This window comes from Lissotriton vulgaris, chromosome 7 (genome assembly GCF_964263255.1).
Source record: "Lissotriton vulgaris chromosome 7, aLisVul1.2, whole genome shotgun sequence".
NCBI lineage: Eukaryota > Metazoa > Chordata > Amphibia > Caudata > Salamandridae > Lissotriton > Lissotriton vulgaris.
In genome coordinates, this window is record NC_141695.1 from 1,259,469,708 (window position 1) to 1,259,494,224 (window position 24,517).

Consider the following 24,517-nt stretch of genomic DNA (forward strand, 5'->3'; position numbering starts at 1 on the left):
GCAGTAATTCTGTCTTGTAAAGCATTCTTCCAACTGAGATTATTTGCCCTGGCTAATTGAATACTTTCTTTAAGAGTTTTATTAACCCTCTCAATAGCACTATTTGTCTCCGGGTTATACACAGATCACCTTTTGTGAATAATACCACATTCCTTCAAGTACTTCTGCATTTCAGCATAACAAAACTGGGGACCATTATCCGAAAGTATACAATTTGGATAATTTTCCCTCTTAAAAATTTCTTCAAAAATGTTATGATATTGGTTGAAGAAATGCCTCTAACAGAGCTCACTTCAATCCATGGTGTACGCGGAAAGGCACTGGATTGGATCCGGTCCTTCCTGGCAAATCGAACCTTCCAAATGACCTCTTCACGAGCCTCTTCGGATACCCTGCTGGCACCCCATGGAGTGCCTCAGGGGTCTATTCTTAGTCCTCTGTTTTTTAATTTATACCTCAGACCCCTGGCCGGCCTTGTTGAACAATCTGGTCTCACTCTTATGAGCTATGCCGACGACTCTCAAATAATTTTTTCCCTATCCGAATCCTGTCCTAACTCCCCTTCTCTACTCAAAGAAGGACTCCTAAACATCCTGAACTGGATGACGATAAACCAATTAAAACTCAACGGTGACAAGACGGAGATTCTGGTCCTGGGAAAACATCAAGATCTGTGGAATCCCTTACACTGGCCTGATCAGATGGGCGCTCTTCCTACCCCGGTGACCCATGTTCGAAATCTGGGATTCATTCTGGACAACTCCCTATCCATGAATCAACAGGCCAGTAAAGTAACTGGTCTATGCCTCACCATAGTCAAATGGTTGAGGAAAATCCTCTGGATGCTGCCTCTTTCCACGCAGAAGACCGTAGTCAATGCCCTCATAACATCGAGGCTTGACTACGGCAACATTCTGTATCTGGGCGCAAACAAATCAGTAGTCGGCCGACTACAGATGGTGCAAAACGCAGCAGTTCGTCTACTGTGCAATATTCCTAAAAACTCTGGAGTCTCGAATCACCGCCGGGAACTCCATTGGCTCAGGATTGAAAACAGAATCCGCTTTAAAGCCCTGAACTATATGTTCAGAATTAAAGCGGGTACAGCACCTAAATATCTTCTAGCCCTAGCCCACCCCTACACTCCCAAGGGTAACCTTCGGTCACAGACGGCAGCCTTTTTCTGTGTGCCGAGATTCAAAAGGGCGAGAGTAGGTGGCAGATCCTTCGCCCATCTGGGACCATCCCTCTGGAACACGCTCCCTCCCTTCATCCGAAAGGAGGAAAATTATGCCAGGTTCAGAAAGCATGTTAAGACCTGGCTATTTGAACAATAAATCTCAATAGCCATTACCCTTTCTCCTGTCTTCTAACTAGCTGTGTCTAGGCGCCGGAAAACCCTTTTTGGGTAGCTGTTGCGCCCTACAAATTGAAAAAATAAATAATAAATAAATCTTGAATAGAGATCTCATAGCACAATAAGATATGGAGTATCACAGACACATTGTAAAGGACCTACTATATCAATAGCAACCTCATCCCACGGATGTTTTGTTAATCCTCTGCATACTATGGGTAACTGTTTGGCTTTAAGAATCTTGGCACTAGAACAGCATTCTGTACATTCATAAACCATTCTCTCAACTTCTCTATCCATTCCCAGCCACCAGAACTGCATTCTCAAATACTCTTTCGTATTTACAATTCCTAAATGACCAACATGGGCAAAATTTAAAAGTTTACCTCGAACACCAAAAGGAGGAACAAGACATGTGCCACGGACCAAAAGACCATTCAAAACAGCTAACTCATCACAAACTAGCAACCAAGGCTTATTTAGATGTTTGTTATTTCCTGATTCCAAGATTTCAATCACTTTTTTAATCTTAATATTCTTGGCAACCTCAGCTTTCCATGCGTTCTCATCAAATGTGCCTAAAGTCACCTCACAAACATTGACTATATCATCCACAATAAACTCCTCCTCACTATCTACTTCAACATTTACCAAAAGAGACAGACAATCAGCAGAGTTATTAATTACAGCTGGAATATAATCAACAACAAAATCAAACTCCTGAAGAGAGATGATCCATTTTCTTATCCTTGAAGAAATCGCATCAAGTCCTTTTTTTAACCCCTTCGATGCGGGGCTTTTTCACCTGCTGTGCGGGGGCTGCACGCGGCACCGCCGTGCTTGTGACGAGCTCAGCTCGTCGCGCTGCACGGCGGCGCTGTGCTCATGATGAGCTGAGCTCGTCATGACCACACCCGTTTTCGAACGTTCAGCACAGCGGGGAAATTATCCCCGCGTGCGAACGTTCCAACGGTCATGACGAGCTCAGCTCGTCATGAGCACAGCTCAACCGTGCCTCATGACGAGCTGAGCTCATCATGAGCACGGAAAGTGGTAAAAACACTTCTTTTAATGGTTTATGGTCAGAGAGAACTTTTACTTTTGTCCCCCAAATCAGATTTTTTAATTTTCTCAAGGCCCAAAAAATTGCTAACAACTCCTTTTTGATGACTGAATAATTCAGTTCTGAACCCCTCAAACATCTTGATGCACAAGCAATTACGCGTTCAACACCACAATTTGTTTGAACAAGAATAGCTCCAATGCCCTTTGCACTAGCATCAGTAAAAGTATAGGTTTGATGACCAGGCACAAATGCTTGTAATGGAGGCGCCTTCTTTAAATCTTCCTTTAATGAAATAAATTATCTTGTACATTCATGACACCACTCAATTTCACACTTTTACCTGTTAATGTCCTAAGATTCTGTGTTTTGTCTGCATATCCTTTAATAAGCTTAGCGTAAAATTCCACCATACCCAAAAAGGATAGCAACTCCTCCTTATTACAAGGTTCTTTCATTTTCACTATGTTATTAACAAGCTCTTTTTTAGGAAAAACGCATTGACCAGTGATATGATGACCTAGATAATTGACTTCTTCCACCTCTTTTCTTTTTTGAGTGTCAAACCTGCTTTTCTTAGACTTTCTAACACAGTACACACTCTCTCAAAATGTTCAGTTTTAGTACTTCCATAAATTAATAAATCATCTTGATAACACTTAACCCCACTGAGACCTTTGAGAATATAGTACATAATCAGTTGAAAACCAGAAGCTGCAGATATAAGCCCAAAAGGCAGCCTTATAAATTTGAACATACCCATAGGGGTTACAAACGCAGTTAAATCCTGAGAAAACTCCTCAAGCTCCACTTGATGATATGCAGACGCTAGGTCAAGAGTCGTGAAGTACTTAGCGCCTGCTAGGGTGCTCACCATCTCATCAATATTGGGTAAGGGAAAACGATCTACAATTACCTCTTTATTGAGAGCACACAAGTCTATGCAAAGTCTGATGTCACCATTGGCCTTCTTGGCAACGACTATGGAAGACAACCACTCAGTTGCTTTAACCAGAACAATCACACCCATATCAATCAACTTTTGAATTTCTTTTTGTAAACTATGTTGTTCATTTAATGGTACTCTCCTAACATTTGCAACAACAGGTACAGCACTATCCTTTAATTTTATTTGATGTGTGTAACCTCTCAGACAACCTAACTTATCTTCAAAAACGTCAGAAAAACATTCAGAGAGAATACTTGCTGTATCACCAATCACTTGCACTTGTAACTGGGGAACAGCATTTGGATTTAGAAGAACCCCCAACAATTGTTGATGTGGCCAACCCAAAAGTGCATCACCTTTTTTAGCAACATAAACCTTGCCAGCAGCCATACATCCACACAATTCAAATCCTGCCATAAAATATCCTATTATGTTTATAGGCATACCACCATAACCCAAAGGTGAAATATCAGTTTAGTTTTCAAAATAACAACCTTGTTTTTAAAATGTTTCTCAAAAACTTCTTTGTTGATAATAGTGAGATGTGAGCAAGAGTCGAACTTCATCTCAAGCTCAACACCTTCAACAGAAACCATAGGAGAAGGATGATTAGCTCTGGAATCCTCAATTTGATAAAGAATTTCTTTAACTTGCGGATGCTCTTTTAAAACAAATTGTTCTTTTTTTAACTTTTGTTTTGCAACACTTAGCAAAGTAACCTTTTCTCCCACAGGTATTACAATATACTTGTAAGGCAGGACAATAGGAAGCATTTGCTTTATGTCCAGATCTAACACACCTAAAACAAATTGACCTCTCATCTTGTGAGAAATGTTTATCTTGTGTGAAGTTTTTATCTGAACGTGTAATCTTTCCACTCTCAGATTCAATAGCTGGTTTGTTTTTTACAGCATATACCACTTCTTCTACATACGCAGTAGTAGTATTAGACTTATTTTTTACAGTGCTCAATTCATCAACACATTTCATCATGTGTTCAACATGTTTAGCAATAGCTAACACTTCATCTAACGGTGGCTCATCTTTTAACCATAACTCTTCCCTAATTTTGTCATGTGAACCTTTCAGAACAAATTGATCACTTATCCTTTCTTCAACTGCACCCTCAAATTTACAGGTGGATGCAAGTTACTCATTCCAGACCGTGGTGAGCAAAGTATCTTTTCTGAACCCCTGTTTTGGCTGATTGCTACGGAGTACACTCACCTGCAAGGAGGAGGAGGAGGAGTTTCGCGCCAAACACCAAACGCTGCTGGTGACCGGCGTTCCTGGGAGCCGTTGTCGGAGCCTTTGTAACCGCGGCTGGAGCTGTTGGAGGCTGCCGCGAACGCGGGAAACTGCTGAGGGGGCGCTGTGGGGGGGCGCTGTGGGGGGGTCGGATCACTTGACTCGCTCTGATCCCCTCGTGCAGGGCTGGGCGCCCCAACGCCTCGACATCGCCTGCTGACCTGCTGGCTGCGAGCGCTGGAAGACGGAGATCACGGAGGGCGCAGCTGCGAAGCCAAGGCGCAGGTGAGAGCTGCTGAGAGCTGCCGGGGGCTGCCAGGAGCTGGGAGCCCGGGGTGGCGCAGCGGAGAGAGGAGTGAGAGCCCTGCATGCGCCTGAGCTCTCTGGCTCCTGAACGCATCGGCGTTTGATGCTTGCAACCCGGGCTGGGCTGGGCTGAGTTGAGCATAAGAGACAAAGAGACAATATAGCAAAAACAGGCAATACAAAGCAGGCAAGTTACAAAGTAAGGCTTGCAAAAGACCCTTGCAAAAGACCCTTTATTGTGTATTGTGTACTCACTTGACTACAGAGATCCGTGCTGCTCAGCTCTGCTGGGAAGGAAGGAAAAGTCCGCCTTACACAGCATTCTGCTTTTTTGCTGAAGCCTCCCCTCAATGAGGACTCGCTGGTGTGAGCGAGTCCTGCAATCGGCAGGGCTAGTCAAACGCTCCCAGCTGGAGTCCCACGGGTAGAGGCTTGGGGCAAACACCAACAACGAGCCGGGGGACTGCGAGGACCAGCATTCTCCAGGCAGCTCAGCTGGTTCCTCTTCCCCCGGCAATCACGCCCACGGACACGCCCCCCGCCTACCTGCAATAACTTTCGTGACACCCGCTTCGCGGGCGCCACTCACTTGACTACAGAGAACCGTGCTGCTCAGCTCTGCTGGGAAGGAAGGAAAAGTCCACCTTACACAGCATTCTGCTTTTTTGCTGAAGCCTCCCCTCAACGAGGACTTGCTGGTGTGAGCGAGTCCTGCAATCGGCAGGGCTAGTCAAACGCTCCCAGCTCGAGTCCCACGGGTAGAGGCTTGGGGCAAACACCAACAGCGAGCCGGGGGACTGCGAAGACCAGCATTCTCCAGTCAGCTCAGCTGGTTCCTCTTCCCCCGGCGATCACGCCCACGGACACGCCCCCGCCTACAAGTACATAACAACAGTACTTCTCCCGCGTCGCGGGACGGAGAACGGGCAAAGAGCGGGCTGTCTGTGGCCGTCCGGGGACGCACGTGGCCGGGATGGGCCACCCCACTTTCATCTTTCATCTCTTGTGACCTACTAGACTGTACTACACTAGGGCTGAGAGGAAGCTAATAGTACAGAGGTAACTGTAACATCGGATTATTCGACCTCCCAACGGTAGACGACATCTTGAGTACTTGGTGCAATAAACACTAATTGTGAAAGTAGTTTCTTTAATACTACGTAAGCTTCTACCAAGTAACAAAAAATGGGTTACAAAAAACGAAGATCACGTACAATATATATGAAACGAATGGGCACAGAGGAAGCAGTCAGAAGCTCTTCCGATAAAGCAGTTAAACAAGGTCGAATAACTAAAACTCCCGCTATTAGTAATTATTTTTTAGCCCTATCCTCAAAAAAACAAACTCCGGTTCAAGTATTGGAAATGTCAATAAATAGTGAGACAACAAAAACTGAGGAAGTAAAAAAATTGCCTGAGCAGGACCATCAATCTATCCAAAATTCATGTATCCTGGATCATGAATCTAACCAAAAGATACTACTCTCAACGCAGGAGTCACAAATTCCAACTCACGAGATCCTACATTTAAGTTCTTTAACACCTATAAAACGTTTAGTTAGCCTTTCTTGCATCGACGATCTATTTGGAGATGATACAAAGCCGATGGAAAAAAACTCTGACTTACAGTCAAATCCTGATAAGTCATTTACCAGGTCCCAGGAAAAGCCCTTAGATCGAGATCCCACTCTCGATTCCTCTCTGGACCCTTTTTTTCTAAAGACCAACAATTCAATAAACACTGCAACACCTATGTCAAATGCTCTATATTCTCTTCAAGAAATTTTAGAATCGGTCCTTTCTTTTCTAGGTCATATCCTGGAAAACTCTGACCAAACGCTAGATGTCCAAATTGGTATTTTGAAATTTCTTGTAGAAAAAAAAGGAAAAAAGAACTCGCAGAAGCTACAAACAAACAACAAATATACGATGCCAAACTGGTAAACATCAATAATTCTTCTAACTTCATCAAAAGCTCAGAGCACCAAACTAAAAGTGACATTAGCACTCAAACATCTGAAGTAATAATACTAGATAAACCAAATAAGAAAAACCGGAAAAATCCTAAGGATGCTAAAATTTACTCTTTGAAAAAACTATTTAGAGAAGAGCCCCCGCTCATAGTCAAACAGTATCCTATTTTTTCGGCTTCAAACAAAACAAACTTGCTAAAGACTGAGCCTGAAAAAGACGAATTCGGAAACTTTACCAAATCTTCTTCTGACGTTGACGGAGCTGATAAGTTACTCCAAACAAAAATTAATCAAGAAGAAAAGAGAAAAAGAAGGAGAAGGAAACCGCTAAGAAGAATCATCAAAAATAAAACTCGTAAGTTAAAATTCAAAAATACAATCACTCCTCTAAAACCCCAAGAAGGACAAGCTGATAATAAAATACCAAATACACCCACAGTAGAGACAAACTGTGAAATAAAACCTACACAATCAGTAAAGCTATTGAATTATAAAGCGAATGTTTTTATACCAGCAACATTTTCTGAAAGAGCGGGACAGATAAACAAGGGACCAAGCGAAAAAGATAACAAGATACCCATAGATGGTGAACAAATCTCGACTAACTATTTACAATTTGAAGAACTCTTCCCAATCGATAATATGCCACTAAATCGAGAAAGGATAATTAATCTCCTACAGCAAATACATTCCCTACAATCTCTAAACAGCAAGGAAATAGATCTGGTGACCTTCCCCATAAAAGACAACTGTAAAATAGCAGAGGTGTCATTCTGGTCATCGGTACTCCCAGGGATTATAATAAAAGAAAAAGAAACTCTACACAAATGTGGCTACGATGTTCTCGAAAAATCCGCTTTAGAGGAAAGTAAATACAAGAAAAGGATTATTGGCCTATCTTGCCCAACATTGAATATTTCAAATGAGAATCGTTATAAAAATAATCCCAACCTAGACGCTACAGGAGCTACTCGTACTAGAAAGGAAACTTTGAAAATCCAAGTGGATAAAGGAGACAGAAAAGTCTGGAATCAAGACTTAGTAGTAACTGAGGGCAAAAAATCAATACAATCTTGGGCCTGGGTCTCGGAGGTACTAAACAGTAACAAATTACAATACCACCAACAACCCACTGTTTAACAATGGTTTGAAGATCATTTCGTGGAATCTTGCGGGAAGAACAGACATCAAAATGATAGAAGCTATCAAAAATCAACCAGATATAGTGGCTTTGCAGGAAACCTGGGCAAAAAAAACTTTCCATCAGAATGGCTACTATGTCTATGACATTCCTGCAAAACCCACGAACCGGGGTCATGCAAAAGGTGGACTGGCAATTTTGTTGAGCGAGGAGTACCAATGGGACCAAGAAGTAATTGAGTCTAATTCTGACAATTTTCAATGCATCAAGATCTCGTTGAAAACACATAAACTAGATCAAAAAAAGGTTTTTCTACTTTTCAATATGTATGCCCCTCCCGGTTTCAAACAGGATGTCACCTTTGTGGAAACCATGGAAGCAATTGCAGAGATAATTGAAGATCGTGCAAACGCATCCTACCTAATCATGGGCGACCTGAACGGAAAAATTTCGAATGTGGAGATTAATAAATGGGTAAATCTATACGAGGATGAATCTTTGGACTTCTCTATTCCAATATTTCCTGAAGGGATTGCCTCAGATAAGAGAGGAAAACTGTTATTAACAAGTCTGCCAATTCTCAATGGGACAATTCTAAATGGTAATGTTGAAGGGGACATACCGGCGTCTTACACAAGGCGAGGTAATGGATCTTCTTCAATCATCGACTATATGATCTGCGGCATGGATTTAGTAGAAACAGTTTCACACTTGAGTATCATCTTTTCAGATGAAAGTGTCCATGCTCTTTTAATCCTAAAGACTTCTTGGCTGATTAATCATTCACGGTATAATCAAATTATGTTCCATAAAAGTAGTGTTGAAATTAACACTACTCAGAGGCGATTATTCTGGACCTCCGCAAGCTTGGATTATATCACCGAAATGATTACATATAGTCAATTACTAACTAAGAATTACTCTGGTGATCTAATAATAAACTTTGAATGTATCATCAACAAACTAAAGGACGATCTAACTGACAGGATAAGACAAGATACAGTAAGGAATAATAGGAAGAACAACAAAAAACCAACTAGGATAACTTCGAAAACTAAAACACTGAACAAACTTATCCGAGGGCAGTATTTAAAATTTTCTCCTTCAATTAAGCAAGAAATAAATAAACTAAAAAATCAAGTGAGAAGAGCGAAGCACAGCCATAAAAGAAAGGTGCTTGATAACAACTGGGTAGAACTATAAATTGCCGCAAAAAAGTATAATCAACGAGAATATTGGACCTTAATTGCTAAAATGACAGGAACAAAGAAGAAACTACAAGCCATACCAGTCCCTCCCCAGGAATGGGAAATTTATTTGAACAACCTTTACAAGGCAAACTCGATCAATTCGGATGGAAAAGCTGCTGATATTATTACGGAAAATAGTATTACTCTGATAACAAATACTACGGCATTTTCTATAGAAATGCACATCAGACAAGCAAGAAGCACCGCCGCGTCTGGCCCGGATCAAATACCAATTAAAGTCCTGCAGAGAAATCCTAAAGAGTGGAGCCAGATGTTACTTCCTCTCTTTAATTACATCTTCAAAACCGGGAGAATACCAAAGTCCTGGCAGGGGAGTATCATAATTCCCATCAACAAAAAGGGGAGCAAAACTATTGCTGGCAACTACCGCCACAGAGCGTTGATGGACGCCACAGGGAAAATCTTCGCGGCAGAGGTCCTGGACAGATTAAAAGAATGGGCCTTTTCGAAGAGATTAATACCAATGTACCAAGCAGGATTCCGACCAAACCATTCAGTTACTGATAACATCTCAATTCTCCAGACCATTTTAGACAAATACACCTCAAAAAATTCACAAAATTCACAGACAGTGTATGCGGCGTTCATTGACTATTCTACTGCTTTCGACCTTGTCGATAGACCTACACTGTGGAGAAAGCTAAGGAGATTGGGTATTCCTGAATACTTGCTGCAGATCATAATCAATCTCCATACTAATACTTGGTCACGGTGCAAATGGGGGGTAAAAAAGGACTAACCGAATCGATCGGAACGGCTAACGGGCTTAAACAGGGGTGCCTTTTAGCACCGATACTATTTTCACTATACCATAGCGATCTACCTAATCATCTGCAACAATGCTCCAGTCTGCCTCCTAAGGTTGCCTCGCATAGAGTACACGCCCTGCTCTATGCAGATGACATTGTCATGTTGGACCTAACCCCCTTTGGTTTACAAATGCTCCTGGATTCTCTAAACGATTATTCAAAAGACCACTATCTAATTCCAAAAAACCCAAAGTGGTGGCATTTACTGGTAGGAAAAAAAGTGTTAAATATTGTTGGAACCTTGGCGGGATAAAAGTTGATGAATGTGATGAATATACCTACCTTGGTAGAACTTTTACAAAGAACTTGAAAAACACAAAACAAATAAATAATTTAACGAGAAAATCAGAAATACATGCTGGGGCTCTTTCTAGACTGTACTCCGCCACAGGAAATAGACATTTCTCTTCATTATTAAAAGTGTACAGAGCAAAAATTCCTCCTGTTCTATCCTATGCTACCGAGCATATACCAATAAAGCAATGGACTTATATGGATTTAAACGAGGGGAACATTTTGAAAAAAATCTTAAAGGTTTCTAAATCTACACCGGTTCAAGCCCTAAGATTAGAGTTTTCAATAACAAGTTCCTACGCTACAGCCGTCGCCAATGTCATCAGATGGGCTCATAACATCTTGCTTGGGAAGGAAGGAACATTGCGCTCCCTGTTAAAAATCGAGACTTTTTCATCAGGCGCATCGAAGCTCAACTTTTACAGGAATATGACAGAGGCATTTGAAATCGCTAAACTTACCAAAGAAATCTTGCTATCCTGGTCAAAGTCCCAACTGAAACTCTTTCTAAAAAACTTTACACCAAGATTGAGCTTCGACCTAGACTTTGCACACTGTAATAAGTTACCAACATACAAACCTTTTGCTGAGTCCTTGGAATATAAGCAAGTACAGCCATATATTGGGTTCTCCCTTACGCATGGTGCAAGAAGGGCTATAACAATGTTACGTCTAGGAATTTTACCCGTGCCAACCTTCACCTCCAAATGGTCGCCAGACGGATCTCCTACATGTAAATTCCGTCTAGGAGGCGATCAGAATATTGAGCATATTTTATTTGTATGCCCCCATCCAAATATAGTTGCAGCACGGTTAACATATTTAACCCCGATATACAATAAATGTAGGATCATCACAGTAAAAAATCTGATATTAGTATGTAAATACCCTCCCAATGAATGGGTCTGTTATAATTTTTACAAATTTCTAAAGTCTTTTCTAACATTATACTAGTGTCTTTGATCTAATAGTGGATGTGTTTGTCAAATACTTTTGTCGTTCTCTTAAAGCTTTTTTAAATATTATATTAATTTTCCTGATTATTGATGTAAAACGTTTTTAAATATTTGTGGTCCTCAGTAGAGTACCAAAACAAATAAAAAAACTTTGACTTGACTTGACTACTCATTCCTCAATAGACCCCTCTTTTTTTTTGTTCACAGAGACCAAAAGGATACCTCTCCATAATGGTGCTTACACGTGGAAGAGAATGTCTGTCTAATTGTAGAATACAAACTTCATATTCATTCAATGCTCTCTGATCTGCAGCACTTAGTTCCGGTAAATGTTCCAGTACTTCTTGACCTTCCCCTCCAACACAATGAAATAATAACGAGTGTCTTCTTTCAGTGCCAATGTTCGTGCCCCAAACTCTTGTGTAGTTAGTGAAAAAAAAATTCCACTTCTGCCATTTTTTGTGGGTTCTCCTGGACTTGTTAGAAAAAATGGTGGCTGTGTGACATTTTGCATATTTGCACTTCTTTAGTTTTCACAACACTAAATACATAAAAAAATATAAACCACCTAAAAAATAAAATATCAAGTCTTTGAACACACTCTCTAATTCTAGAGAATAGTCAGAAATTACACATGAATCGAGGTGTGTAAATTATTAAGTCCTTGAAAACACACTAATGAGAACAAAATCGTAATAAAATCACAGTTGAATCGAAGTGTGCCAATAAAAATAATGTTTAACTTGTTTCCTTTCCTATAAACTTTGACTGATGAAGAAAAAAAAGAAAATGTGACAAAAATCGCTAAAATTCATCTCCTTAACACACTGTTAAATAATAATTCTGTAGCAGATTTACTTGGACACAAACTTGTACTTGACAAAATCCCAAAATACCTCTAGGCGATGAAAGTTGATTAACTTTCTGAAAGTTCCTGTGGCATAATAACTCCTTCGCTTGAAAATAAAGTACATGTATTTTGCTTACGTTTGAAAATAAAGTAAATGTATTATCCTTACTATATATTTCCAACGCATTAATTAAATATCCACTACTCAATGTCGCACAAAGTCCTTTCATCATATACGGACTCCGTGTAGTTGCTAGACGACTCTCTTCACAAACAAAATGGCGTCCTTACATGAGTGCGCGCCGACGCCACTACACCAAAGACGCTGAAGTGCTTCAATCATCGAGCGACTTACGCATCATGAATGTCTCCTTCCGTGGAACGCAGATGCGTTCCAGTACGATAATCCGAAGAACAATTCCTGAGTAGCACGTCACTGAAACACATTTGCGTTTCACAATGCCCCTCCAGCCAATCTCCTTACTGCTGATTTATTTTCTTTACAAAACGGCCTTATAAATTCCTGGACTTCCGCTTGATATTCTAACGAACACATCCCAACAGATGACCGGAAAACCTCCAACAGAGAAGAGGTTGAGTGTAACACTTGACTTTTCCGATTAAAATCAGCCGAGCAACGATGAAAGCGGGAATAGAGAAACTCCTCGATGTTGGGGTGAGGTAAATGTGGTGTCCTTTAAAGAAGAAGTAGATCTCCACACAGGTAGGTGAGCTTCAGGGTCACTGTTATTCACCCCAGCCATCAACTGCAACTCTTACAGAAAAACTGTTACTAAAAGAACATTGCTACAACAGAGTATTCCATTAAGAATAAGAACTCCATTACATAGTGATGTTCTAATAAGAACAAACAAGAGCAATAACATTTAGCTAGTGAAGTACCATGTCACACACCTACTAGCCAAATTAGTCACAGCTTGACCTAAGCCTAATGGCAGCCCTTAAAAAGCTAAGTGTATACAAAACAGTTCCGTTTGATAAAAGTTGGAAAAAGATAAAAGCCGGTCTCACCCTCCTAAAACAAGTCTTTTTAAGAATAGGAATAATGAAAGATTTTCCAGGAGCCTCATAAAAACGGCAAAACATCAAAAAGTTAATCATGTCCCGAGGAGACAGATTGTCGCAGCCACAGAGCATGGGGCACTGGCCTCTGTGGGCATCTCGCGGTTGGACCAACAGGTAATGCAAAAGGTCAAGCCTAAATCTGGTAGGTAAAAATCGATCATGATTACTTTTAATCCCAGAAAGGTATGGTTCAATTATTTGTCCACTTTTTAATCTGATGTACATACACACACTTGGCTTCTTCAGCTCTGTTGCTTCTCTGGCACAACAACTCCTACTAAAAAAACATTATTTTGCCCAGGTTAGATCCTTCTTACATATGCCCTCTGGGTTATCGAATAAATCCATCCTTCCCAGGCTATGAAGGCCATCTCTTACATACTTTAACCAGCGGATTCGATTAACATTGTCAAGGGACAGACAATCCTTTAAAATATCCTTGCCAAGAACATGATCTTTCTTGGTCCAAATCTTGAACCACATGCTAGAGGAAAGAATGCCAATTCATCTGACAAAAAAGCCATCCCCAACTCTTGATGCAAATCATACGACAAAGCACTTTGTGGCAAGGAAAGCACCCATCTCAGGAAGGTGTTTTCTTTCACTTGCAGAGCCTCCAACCCGGCATAACCCCATATTTCACTCCCATAGCTGACCTTGGCAATGCACTTGGCTCTATAAATCTGCATATGAGCCCCTATCAGTCCCCCCCCCACTCTGGAAGTAAAATTAAAAACACCTGCGTCACTCTGACCAGGTCTCCCTTCTTCTGAGTAATCAAGGAGGACCGACTTAGAGCGTTATCAAACACTACTACTAGATAGGAAAAAACATTTGTCTTTGGAATTGTCAATTATATATATATAAATTAAAGAGAAATGGGGCCAAAATGCACCCTTGGTGCACTCCTCTCCTAAAGTCAGACTTATGGGTTACCTTATGATCTTTTCAGTAGCGGACAACCGCTTAAGTATCTCTGTGAAGGTCCCTTAAAAACTAGAGGATATCCCTGTCCAAGCCCATTGAGGACATCAATTGCCATAGCTTCGCTCTATTTACCCGATCGAAAGCTGAAGATAAATTCATAAAAGCTAGGTGGATCGAACCGGGACATGCCATGGTGTACTTGTTCAATACCATATTTAAATTTAAACATTGTTCCACTATGGAGCTTCTGGGATGGAAACCGTATTGTACCTCAGTTAAAATATTATTCTCCTCTGCCCAGGTTACCAGTCGGTCTAAAACCATGTGACCTATCACCTTCACCACAGAATGCAAGAGAGAAATAGACCCATAACAAACGGTGCTATCCCGATCACCCTTTTTAAAACAGGAACAATAGTTGATAAAGCCCAATAATCAGGGCAGCCAACCTGGACCAAGGCGTTGATGACTGCTGTCAATACAGGCACCCAAGTTTTCTCTTTCACAATATAAAGATCTGGGGGAATGCCATCGGGTCGTGAGCATTACTTTGAGACAATCCCATAATACCAGCTCTGATCTCCTGGACTGAAAAGACCATCTCAGATGTGTCTTCCTCCCTTTCCTGCCCTACAACCAGCATAGAGTCATTTTGAAATATGCCCTCAAAATGTTTTACCCAATCTTCCTCTATGATTTGAGCGTCCAGTTAATTACCAGCTTGTCCAGTTAAAAATTGGTTATCAATTTTGCTCCAAACTTTTGAGGAATTACTCAGGGTTAAACCCTCACTAATTCCGATCAGGCCTCCTCCTTTAGGGCAGACTTACGCTTTGCTAAGGCTGTTTTGTATACTCTCCGGAGGTGCCTAACAGCCTCCTGGTCACGAGGCATCACGCCTAGGGCCTGCTTTAATTACTTACGACGCATTACTTACGATGCCACCTCCCTCCTAGCCTTTAACACCGGCCGCTCCCCCAACTGCGCCCAAGCCGCTCCTGGATACACCCATGGACCCTTCTCGTGCAACTCCTGCAAGTTCGACGGCACCATAACCTACTCCTCATCCACCAACGCGGCACAGAGACCCGACAACAACCACCTAAAATGCATCCTGCTCAACACCCGCTCAATCCACAGACATGCCATCGACCTCTGGAATCTACTAGACACCATCTCACCAGACGTCGCCTTCCTAACAGAAACATGGATGAACGCATCATCAGCCCCAGACATCACCATTGCCATCCCAGAAGGATACAAGATCATCCGTAAGGACTGCGTCAAGAATACAGGAGGAGGCATCGCCATCGTCCACAAGAATTCCATTCACATCTCAACCAGCTCAGATGACAACCTTGCCAGCGCCGAGCACCTTCACTTCCAGATCCACACCGACCCCAAAACCACACTTAGAGGCACCCTTCTCTACTGGCCCCCGGGCCCCCGGGCGCAATTCAATGGCGATATCACTGACTTCATCACCCCACACGCCCTCCCCTCCGAGAACTACATCCTATTGGGAGACCTCAATTTTCACCTGGAAAATAGCAATGACAACAGCGCCACCACCCTTCTGGACAACCTCGCAAACCTCGGACTTAAACAACTTGTCACTTCCCCCACCCACATTGCAGGTCACACACTCGACCCTATCTTTACCTCCAGCAAAAACGTCTCTTTCAGCCACACCACAGCTCTTCATTGGACGGACCACAGCTGCGTTCACTTTCTCTACAATAAGCCCACAATCCACTACCACCCTCAGCCCACCCTGCGTAGAAATTGGAACAAACTCACCATCGACCAGATCTCTTCATCGCTCCTCCAAATCCCTCCTGTCCACTCCTCAAACCCCGACCAAGCAGCCATTAACTTCACCCAATGGCTATCCAAAAGCGCCGACATCCTAGCACCGTTGAAAAAACATCAAAACAAACTAAGCAGCAAGAAGGCCTCCTGGTTCAACGACGATCTTAAGAAATCCAAGAAACTCTGCCGCTCCCTCGAGAAAGCATGGAAAAAAGACCCAAACTCCAACACCAGAGACGCCTTCAAAAACGCCACCCGCATACACCACCAACTAATCCGATCTGCTAAAAAAGCCGCCTTCAAAGACCGACTGGATAACAACGCCCACAATAGCAAGGAGCTATTCAACATCGTCAAAGAATTCACCAACCCATCAGCCAACTCCAACGACATCACCCCCTCTCAAGCCCTCTGCGACTCCCTAGCCTCCTTCTTCCACAACAAAATTGCAGACATCCACAACAGCTTCGACAACCCACCCGAAAACCTACCCACCCAACCTTCTGCAGGACCTTCTCCCCCCTCGAACATCCTTAACGACTGGAACCCAATCTCCACTGAGGACACAATCCGTCTGATGAACTCCATCCACTCAGGATCCCCAACTGACCCATGCCCTCACCACATCTTCAACAAAGCAGACTCCATCATAGCACCACGCCTCCGAGACGTCATCAACTGCTCCCTCAACTCCGTCACCTTCCCGGAAAGCTGGAAACACGCAGAACTCAGCGCCCTTCTGAAGAAACCCACAGCTGACCCCACCGAACTCAAAAATTACCGCCCCATCTCGCTCCTTCCTTTCCCGGCCAAAGTCATCGAGAAAGCTGTCAACAACCAGCTTTCCGCCTTTCTCGAAAGCAACAAATCCCTCGACCCATCACAGTCCGGATTCCGAGCCAAACACAGTACTGAGACCGCGCTCATCGCAGCAACAGACGACATTCGATCCTTACTGGACAATGGAGAAACAGTCGCCCTCATCCTCCTTGACCTCTCCGCAGCCTTCGACACAGTCTGCCACAGCACCCTATTACAGCGCCTCAGCAACATCGGAATCCAAGGAAAAGCTCTGGAATGGATCACCTCTTTCCTCACCGGAAGAACTCAGAGAGTCCGACTCCCTCCATTCAAATCAGAGGCCTCTGAAGTCATGTGCGGCGTGCCGCAAGGATCATCACTCAGCCCCACCCTCTTCAACGTATACATGAGCCCCCTCGCAGCCATCGTTCGCCAACACAATCTCAACATCATCTCCTACGCTGACGACACCCAACTGATCCTCTCGCTCACCAAGAACCCCAACACCGCCAAAAACAACTTACACGAAGGAATGAAAGAAGTAGCCGATTGGATGAAGCACAGCCGTCTGAAACTGAATTCAGACAAAACAGAAGTCCTAATCTTAGGTACATCCCCCTCCGCCTGGGACGACTCTTGGTGGCCAGAGGCCCTTGGAAAAGCACCCATCCCGACGGACCACGCACGGAACCTGGGCGTCATCCTGGACTCCTCACTCTCAATGACCAAACAAGTCAACGCTGTCTCATCGTCCTGCTTCAACATTCTTCGCATGCTCAAAAAAACTTTTCGCTGGATCCCCACCGAAACTAGAAAAACGGTCACTCGCGCACTTGTCACGAGTCGCCTGGACTACGGAAACACCCTATACGCCGGTACCACCGCAAAACTCCAGAAAAAACTCCAACGCATCCAGAACGCCTCAGCCAGGCTCATACTTGATATCCCGCGTAAAGAACACATCTCTGGTCACCTGAAAAACCTCCACTGGCTCCCTGTAGATAAGAGAATTACCTTCCGCCTATTAACCCACGCACACAAAGCACTTTACGAACTTGGACCCGAATGCCTCAACACACGATTGTCCTTCTACACCCCCTCCCGTCATCTAAGATCCTCCAACCAGGCCCTGGCCACTGTTCCCCGCATCAACAAAGCCACCATGGGAGGTAGATCCTTCTCCTACCTGGCAGCCAAAACCTGGAACTCTCTTCCCACTCACCTTCGGCTTACTCAGAACCACCTAGCATTCAGAAAGCAACTTAAAACTTGGATATTCGACAAGTAATTTCCCCCCTTCCTCAAGCGCCTTCAGACCCTATGGGTATGTAGCGCGCTATATAAATTTCTGACTTGACTTGACTTGGAGGCACTACAGCTTTCCGAATCAAACCATTTCGGTCTATAACACTAGAAATGCTACCAAAAGCTGCCAAGATATCTGTTGAAGAGATCTCGCTATCAAGACAAATGGCAAACTTGCAACGACAATGAGATAGGAGGGACTCGAGAAACTGCTCTGGGACGATTTGACCCCACTTTAATCTCCTCCCACCATCTACAGCTTTAAGGGGCACCATCAAAGCCTGTTTAATAGGTTTGTTAACTCTGGGCCATTTTGTTGAGACACAAACAGGATTATGATCACTACAAATACTCCTCATAACTGAAAATGCCTTAATCAGGGAGAAGAAGGGTGCAGAGACAAAAATAAAATCAATAAATGACTCGCACCCTCTCACACTGAATGCAGGGACAATATCAGTTTTATGAGGGGGCAGTTTGTTCATTGCTGAAATTAGATCACATTCATTTGATAAGGTGTTTAGAACATTGCCCTGGATGGAATGTTCCATATGCAGACCTATATCCCTTGTGTATCCCATGGCTTGCACCCCCCCTTGCCTGATATCTCCACACATATGGATATTAACATCCCTAGCTAAAAATAGGTGGTGATACCAATTTCTATACTTTCCAGTATTTAATTGTTCATCATTCTAGCATTTCGATGTATTTTTTATCCTGAATTTTTCTTATAACTCTCATGTCCCAACATCTCCCTCTGGCCATTATAAAGGTGAAGCAGAGGGGACAGGTAAGTCCCATCGGAGCTCCATTTAGCCTCAACTTAGTGATCCTTATTCAGGCAAATAAATTATTACGGGGTCGACGCCAGAACATCTCCCTGATCTGCACTGCTGAATTTGTGTCATCTGCGTAAAATTTAAATTGTTGTTTGCGTTCTCTGATGAGCACAGTCAGTGGTAAAATATGTCCTTTAAAGAAGAAAGAGGATAAGTCTATCCTCTGTAGGACCACACACCTCACAGTCAAGAGTGAGAACAGGACTGTTTGAACTTTTGAAGTTTGTCTTCCAGGAAGGACTTCAGTTGAACCCAGACCCAGTTCTACTCGCAAGTTGTATATAAAGCAGCTACATCATGACAAAAGATTTATTACGCTGCAGGAATTTAAAAAGACATTTCTAATAGGGAGGACATTTTTCTGCACAAATTCAAGCCCAGGAGCAAATCTGCTCTTCCTAGCACCCCACTGAAGGCAATGCTAGGGACCGCTGGAACACCCATGGTGCAGTTGTGATTGGACCCGTGTTTCCATTACTGAGATTCGAGGATCCCAAATGATCTCTCCCTAGCTCTTTGTGTATTATTTTTAATGCACAAGAACATCAGAGGGATAGTTTTCAAGCTGCATGTGTGTAGGACGGGGGTCCCGGGGTTCTGGGGCAACCTTAATTGACCCTGTAAGGAAAGGAAAGGAAAATGAGAAAGAAGGGCTCCATTGTTGCCCTGTCTCATCAACGAGCATGTTGTAATCAGGTAACAAGTATGTCCACTCCATTGGCAGCTTCTATAAAGGACATGGATTCTGACCTCTAAATAGCAGAATAGCTGCATCTAAACAGTCTTATAATTGTGGGCCGAAGGCCTGAATCCTCCGTCAATATCGAAATACGGAGGACTTTTTAAAATTTGAGACAGGGTGCAGGGGCATGGATATATGACTGTATACTCACTGAACTGCTACATATCTAACAAATGAGGATGGCACTGGCTAACAGATGGAAAATGATATTTTAAAACACATTTTCTACAGGTCATCTCTAATATTTTTCACAGCTGGAAATATAACGTTCACGCTTTAAAAATTATATTTTTCTTTTTTGACCTATAAGTGATTATATTGAATAGTAGGAAAAGAATGACCATGTTACAAAAGCTGCAGATCACACAAACCAGTTTCATTGGGAGTGGCAATTCACTCATCATACTTCTCTGAGGAAGGCTCCATTAAGACAAACATGGAGGAGATGAAGTGAAATCATCAGGAGGAGGTGGTGGAGGCGGTAAAAGCATTGCTGAGAATGGAGAAGATGTAGCCTTGCGGTTAGAGCTGTGGACCTTGAAGCTGGGGAACTGGGTTTGAGTCTTGGCAATGACGCTCAACATCCTGTGATTCTGGGCAAATCACTTAATCTTCCTGTGCCTAACAAAAATGAATGTGTCCATCTGTAACGAAACTGGTGTTCGTGTTAAGTGCTCTGATACCCAATGTCTCAGGTCTAGTTTGCGCTATATAAAACGCTTAAAAACAAAAAATGAAGGACTCTGATAATGTGGGGAATGATGTGGAGATAGTGGTGGAGACAATAATGAGAATAATAGTGGCATGGATGAATATGAAGGGTTACAGGAGTGGGGAGTGGAAGTAGATGGAAGTGGTGAGGTTGATGGAGGTGACAGTGATGAGAATTGATGTGTGTGTAAAAGTTGATGAGTTGGTGGAAGAATTGTTGCCAATTGGTGGCTTTGGGATTGTTGATAAGGGCTTTCTGTTGCTGACATTGGGGCTAAAGGTGATGGATGGTGTGGTGGTGGAGGCACTGAGTATAGTTGGCTATAAAAATGTGGCATGTTATGCTGTGGCCAAATAATGTTTGCATTTATAGGTGGGGGAGAACTTTATCACATTGCTTCATAGACTGGTTACCACACCTGGTTAGGTAAATTATTTTACTCCAGTATTGGAACTTTCATAGATTCCCATTGCTTGTATCATTCCCCGTCGTCGGAATGGGAGCCTCAGTAATTATATATATATATATATATACCTAGGTAAATACACCCTAATAGGTGCAAAAAAGTAAAAAATAGGCCTAGGCCTCATTACATTTTGTAGCCTATAGGTGTCTGTAGCGGGTTCGATGGAATCTCGTAGACTTTAGGTTGTGGTAAGGCGGGTTTTATTCCTTTGATCAAACGCCTTCGCCTGGTTACATTGCGATAATATGGTAAAGGTGGATCATTGTCCCGACGTGCTGGCGAACTCCTCTCTTTCCTCTGGTCCCCTCCGGGTTTTCCGCCCTCCCGTGGACTACTGGGTGTTGCAGTCGCCGTCTCGTCCGTCTTGGGAGCCGCTCTTCGCCCGTATGTAAAGAAAAGAAAAAGGCTCTGAGTAAACTTGCTCTGTTTACTGCAGTCTGACAGGGAAAGGGGAGTGAGGAGTCACGCGTGCTGCAATAACCAAAGCTTTTACGAAGTGCCGAGGGTGCTCACACAGGGAGGGGGTATGGTGAATGGATAACGGCGGCGAGTGCTCTAGGGAGGTCTAAAACCTCTTCTCCCCGCCCAGCCCACGATACGGTCCCGTACCTGGGTGAGCCACACTTCCCTTGAAGGGCGGCTGGGCGAAGCGCCTTGGTCTCGTCTCGACCTCCGTTTCTTCCTCCGCCTCTCGTCGTTCCTCGTCCGTTCCTTCCTTCCGCTCGACTCCTTCTCCTCTCGAAACCTCCTCTCCGCCTCCGGGTGATAGCCACACACCTGTTGTGGGAAAGCCGCCCTTTACTTCCGGAGCCCCGGCTGACCAGGGGGCGTGCTCGGACTGGAACTCCGCCCAGTTAAAGTAACAGTCACCCTCGTTGTCCCGGACTTCACTGGCTGTATCAGATGACCCTCCTTTCCAGGTCACAGGTCGCTGTAGTGGAGACAAAGCGGGATTTAGGTATCGAGGGGTAGTTGTTGGTACCTGCTCCGCCCCCTGGTCACATACCACCCCCCTTGGATTCTCCCGATCGGGGAGAGGGAAACGTGACAGAAAATCCGCGCTCCCATTGTCCCGGCCCTTACGGTGACAGATCGTAAAGGAGAAGGGCTGGAGGGTGAGAAACCAGCGCAACACCCTAGGGTTGTTGGAGATGTTACGGCTCATCCAAGTCAGGGGGGCGTGGTCTGTATAGAGGGTAAATGGGTGTCCTTCAAGGTAATACCTGAGCTTTTCCACCGCCCATTTGATGGCCAGGCATTCCTTTTCGATTGTAGGATACTTCACTTCTCGGGGAAACAATTTCCGACTGATATACAATATCGGATGTTCTATACCCTCGCTGGAAAGTTGGGACAGTACCGCCCCCACCCCATAGTCTGATGCGTCCGTGTGCAAAATGAAGGGGCGCGTGAAATCAGGGGACGTCAATACAGGGCTGGTGGTGATGGCCTTTTTGAGGGCATCGAATGCACTCCACATGTCTTTAGTGGGTTCCTGGAAACCCCTCGGTTTGTAGTCTTTTTTCAAGGTGTCAGTGAGGGGGCTTGCTAGATCGGAAAATGAGGGTATGAACCTGCGATAGTAACCTATCAACCCTAGGAAGGCCCTCATCTCTTTTTTGTTGTGTGGGAAGGGGGTCTCCGCAATGGCACGGATCTTCTCTATTTGCGGTTCTATCAAGCCATGACCTAACAAGTATCCCAAGTACTTCACTTTTTGGAATCCTAATCGGGACTTCTTGGCGTTTATATGCAAACCAGCCTCCTGTAGTTGGGTCAGGATAGTGGACAGGTGTCGTAGGTGTTCGTCCCAGGAGGGGCTGAAAACGATGATATCATCTAGGTACGCAGAGCTAAAGGTCTGGTGCTCCCTCAATATTTCGTTCATAAGTCTCTGAAATGTTGCCGGTGCCCCGTGGAGCCCGAAGGGCAACACATTGAATTCGAACAACCCGTCAGGGGTTGCAAAAGCGGTCTTCTTTCTATCCTCTTCTTTCAGTGGCACCTGCCAGTATCCTTTGGTCAGGTCGATTGTGCTTATATATTGGGCTTGTCCTAATTTTTCTATTAGTTCGTCGATGCGCGGAATGGGATAGGCATCGAATGTAGATACTGCGTTCAGGGCGCGGAAGTCCATACAAAAACGTATGCTGCCATCGGGCTTGGGCACCATGACGATCGGCGAAGACCAGTCGCTTCGAGATGGTCGGATGACACCCATCTGTAGCATTTCTTCTACTTCTTTCTGGATGGCAGGGCGTCGGGCGGCTGGTACCCGATAGGGTCGTTGTTTGATGACAGTCCCTTTCGGTGTATCAATCTGGTGTTCAATGCACGTTGTCTTCCCGGGTAGATCCGAAAACACTGAAGAGAAAGGTTGAAGCGTTTCCATTAGTTCCTCGGTTTGCGTGCTTCGTAGATCCTCATTGATAACCAGGCTGTCTATGTTGGAGGAAGCACTGGAACCTGTAGGTAAAACAAGGTTGTGGGCCCTAGGGGGAGGGCCTATCCATTTTTTCAACAGGTTTATGTGGTATATTTGGGTCTTCCTGGGAGATGTCTTCAGTTTGTAGGTTGTTTTCCCGATGGTCTCTATCACTCGGAAAGGACCTTGCCACTCTGTCTGGAATTTTTTTGTCGAGGATGGTAACAGGACAAGGGCCCAGTCCCCCACAGATAACTTCCTCCATTTTTTCCCTTTGTCATAGCAGCTCTTTTGTTTCACCTGATTTTTCTCCAGCTGGGAATAGGCAAGGTCCCTGATCTTTCCCAAGGAGTTCTTCAAGGATTGACTGTACTCGAGGAGACTCTGGGTCTCTCCTTGCTGTTCTGTTTCCCATACCTCCTTTGTCATTTCTATCAGGCTACGCGGTTGTCGTCCGTATAACATTTCGAACGACGAGCATCCTAGACTGCTTTGCCGTTGCCCCCTTATCACGTACAAGGCCAAAGGGAGGATCGGGTCCCACTCGCTCCCGTTCACCGCCAGCATCTTTTTCAGGGTGGCCTTAAGGGTGCCGTTGTATCTCTCCACCAGTCCATCTGTTTGGGGGTGATAGACCGATGTGCGGATCTGGTGGAGGTTTAAGAGGGCACAGACTTCCCTCATGAGCTTAGACATGAATGGGGTTCCTTGGTCCGTGAGAACCTCTTTCGGGAAACCAACCCGGGAAAACAGCTCCAGGAAACAATCGGCTATGGCCTTGGTGGTGGGAGCTCGTAGGGGAAAGGCTTCGGGAATCTAGTCGCATAGTCTACAATGACCAATGCGTACATGTGTCCTTTTCTTGTTTTCGGCAGTGGTCCGATCAGGTCCATGGCAACCCTCTCAAAGGGGACCCCGATGATCGGCATTGGTTGCAAGGGCACGGCTGCTGGCCGGGAGGTGTTCCTTTTCTGGCATATGTCACAAGACTGGCAGTGTTTTTTTATTTCCTGGTACACTCCTGGCCAATAGAAATACCTCAGTATGTTTTGCGTGGTCTTCTCAGCCCCTGAGTGACCAGCTAACAAGTGGGTGTGCGAGTAATACATGATCTGTTCCCTGAAGTCTTTTGGGACCAATAATTGTGGGGCCTCAGTAGGGTGACTTTGTCGATACAAGAGA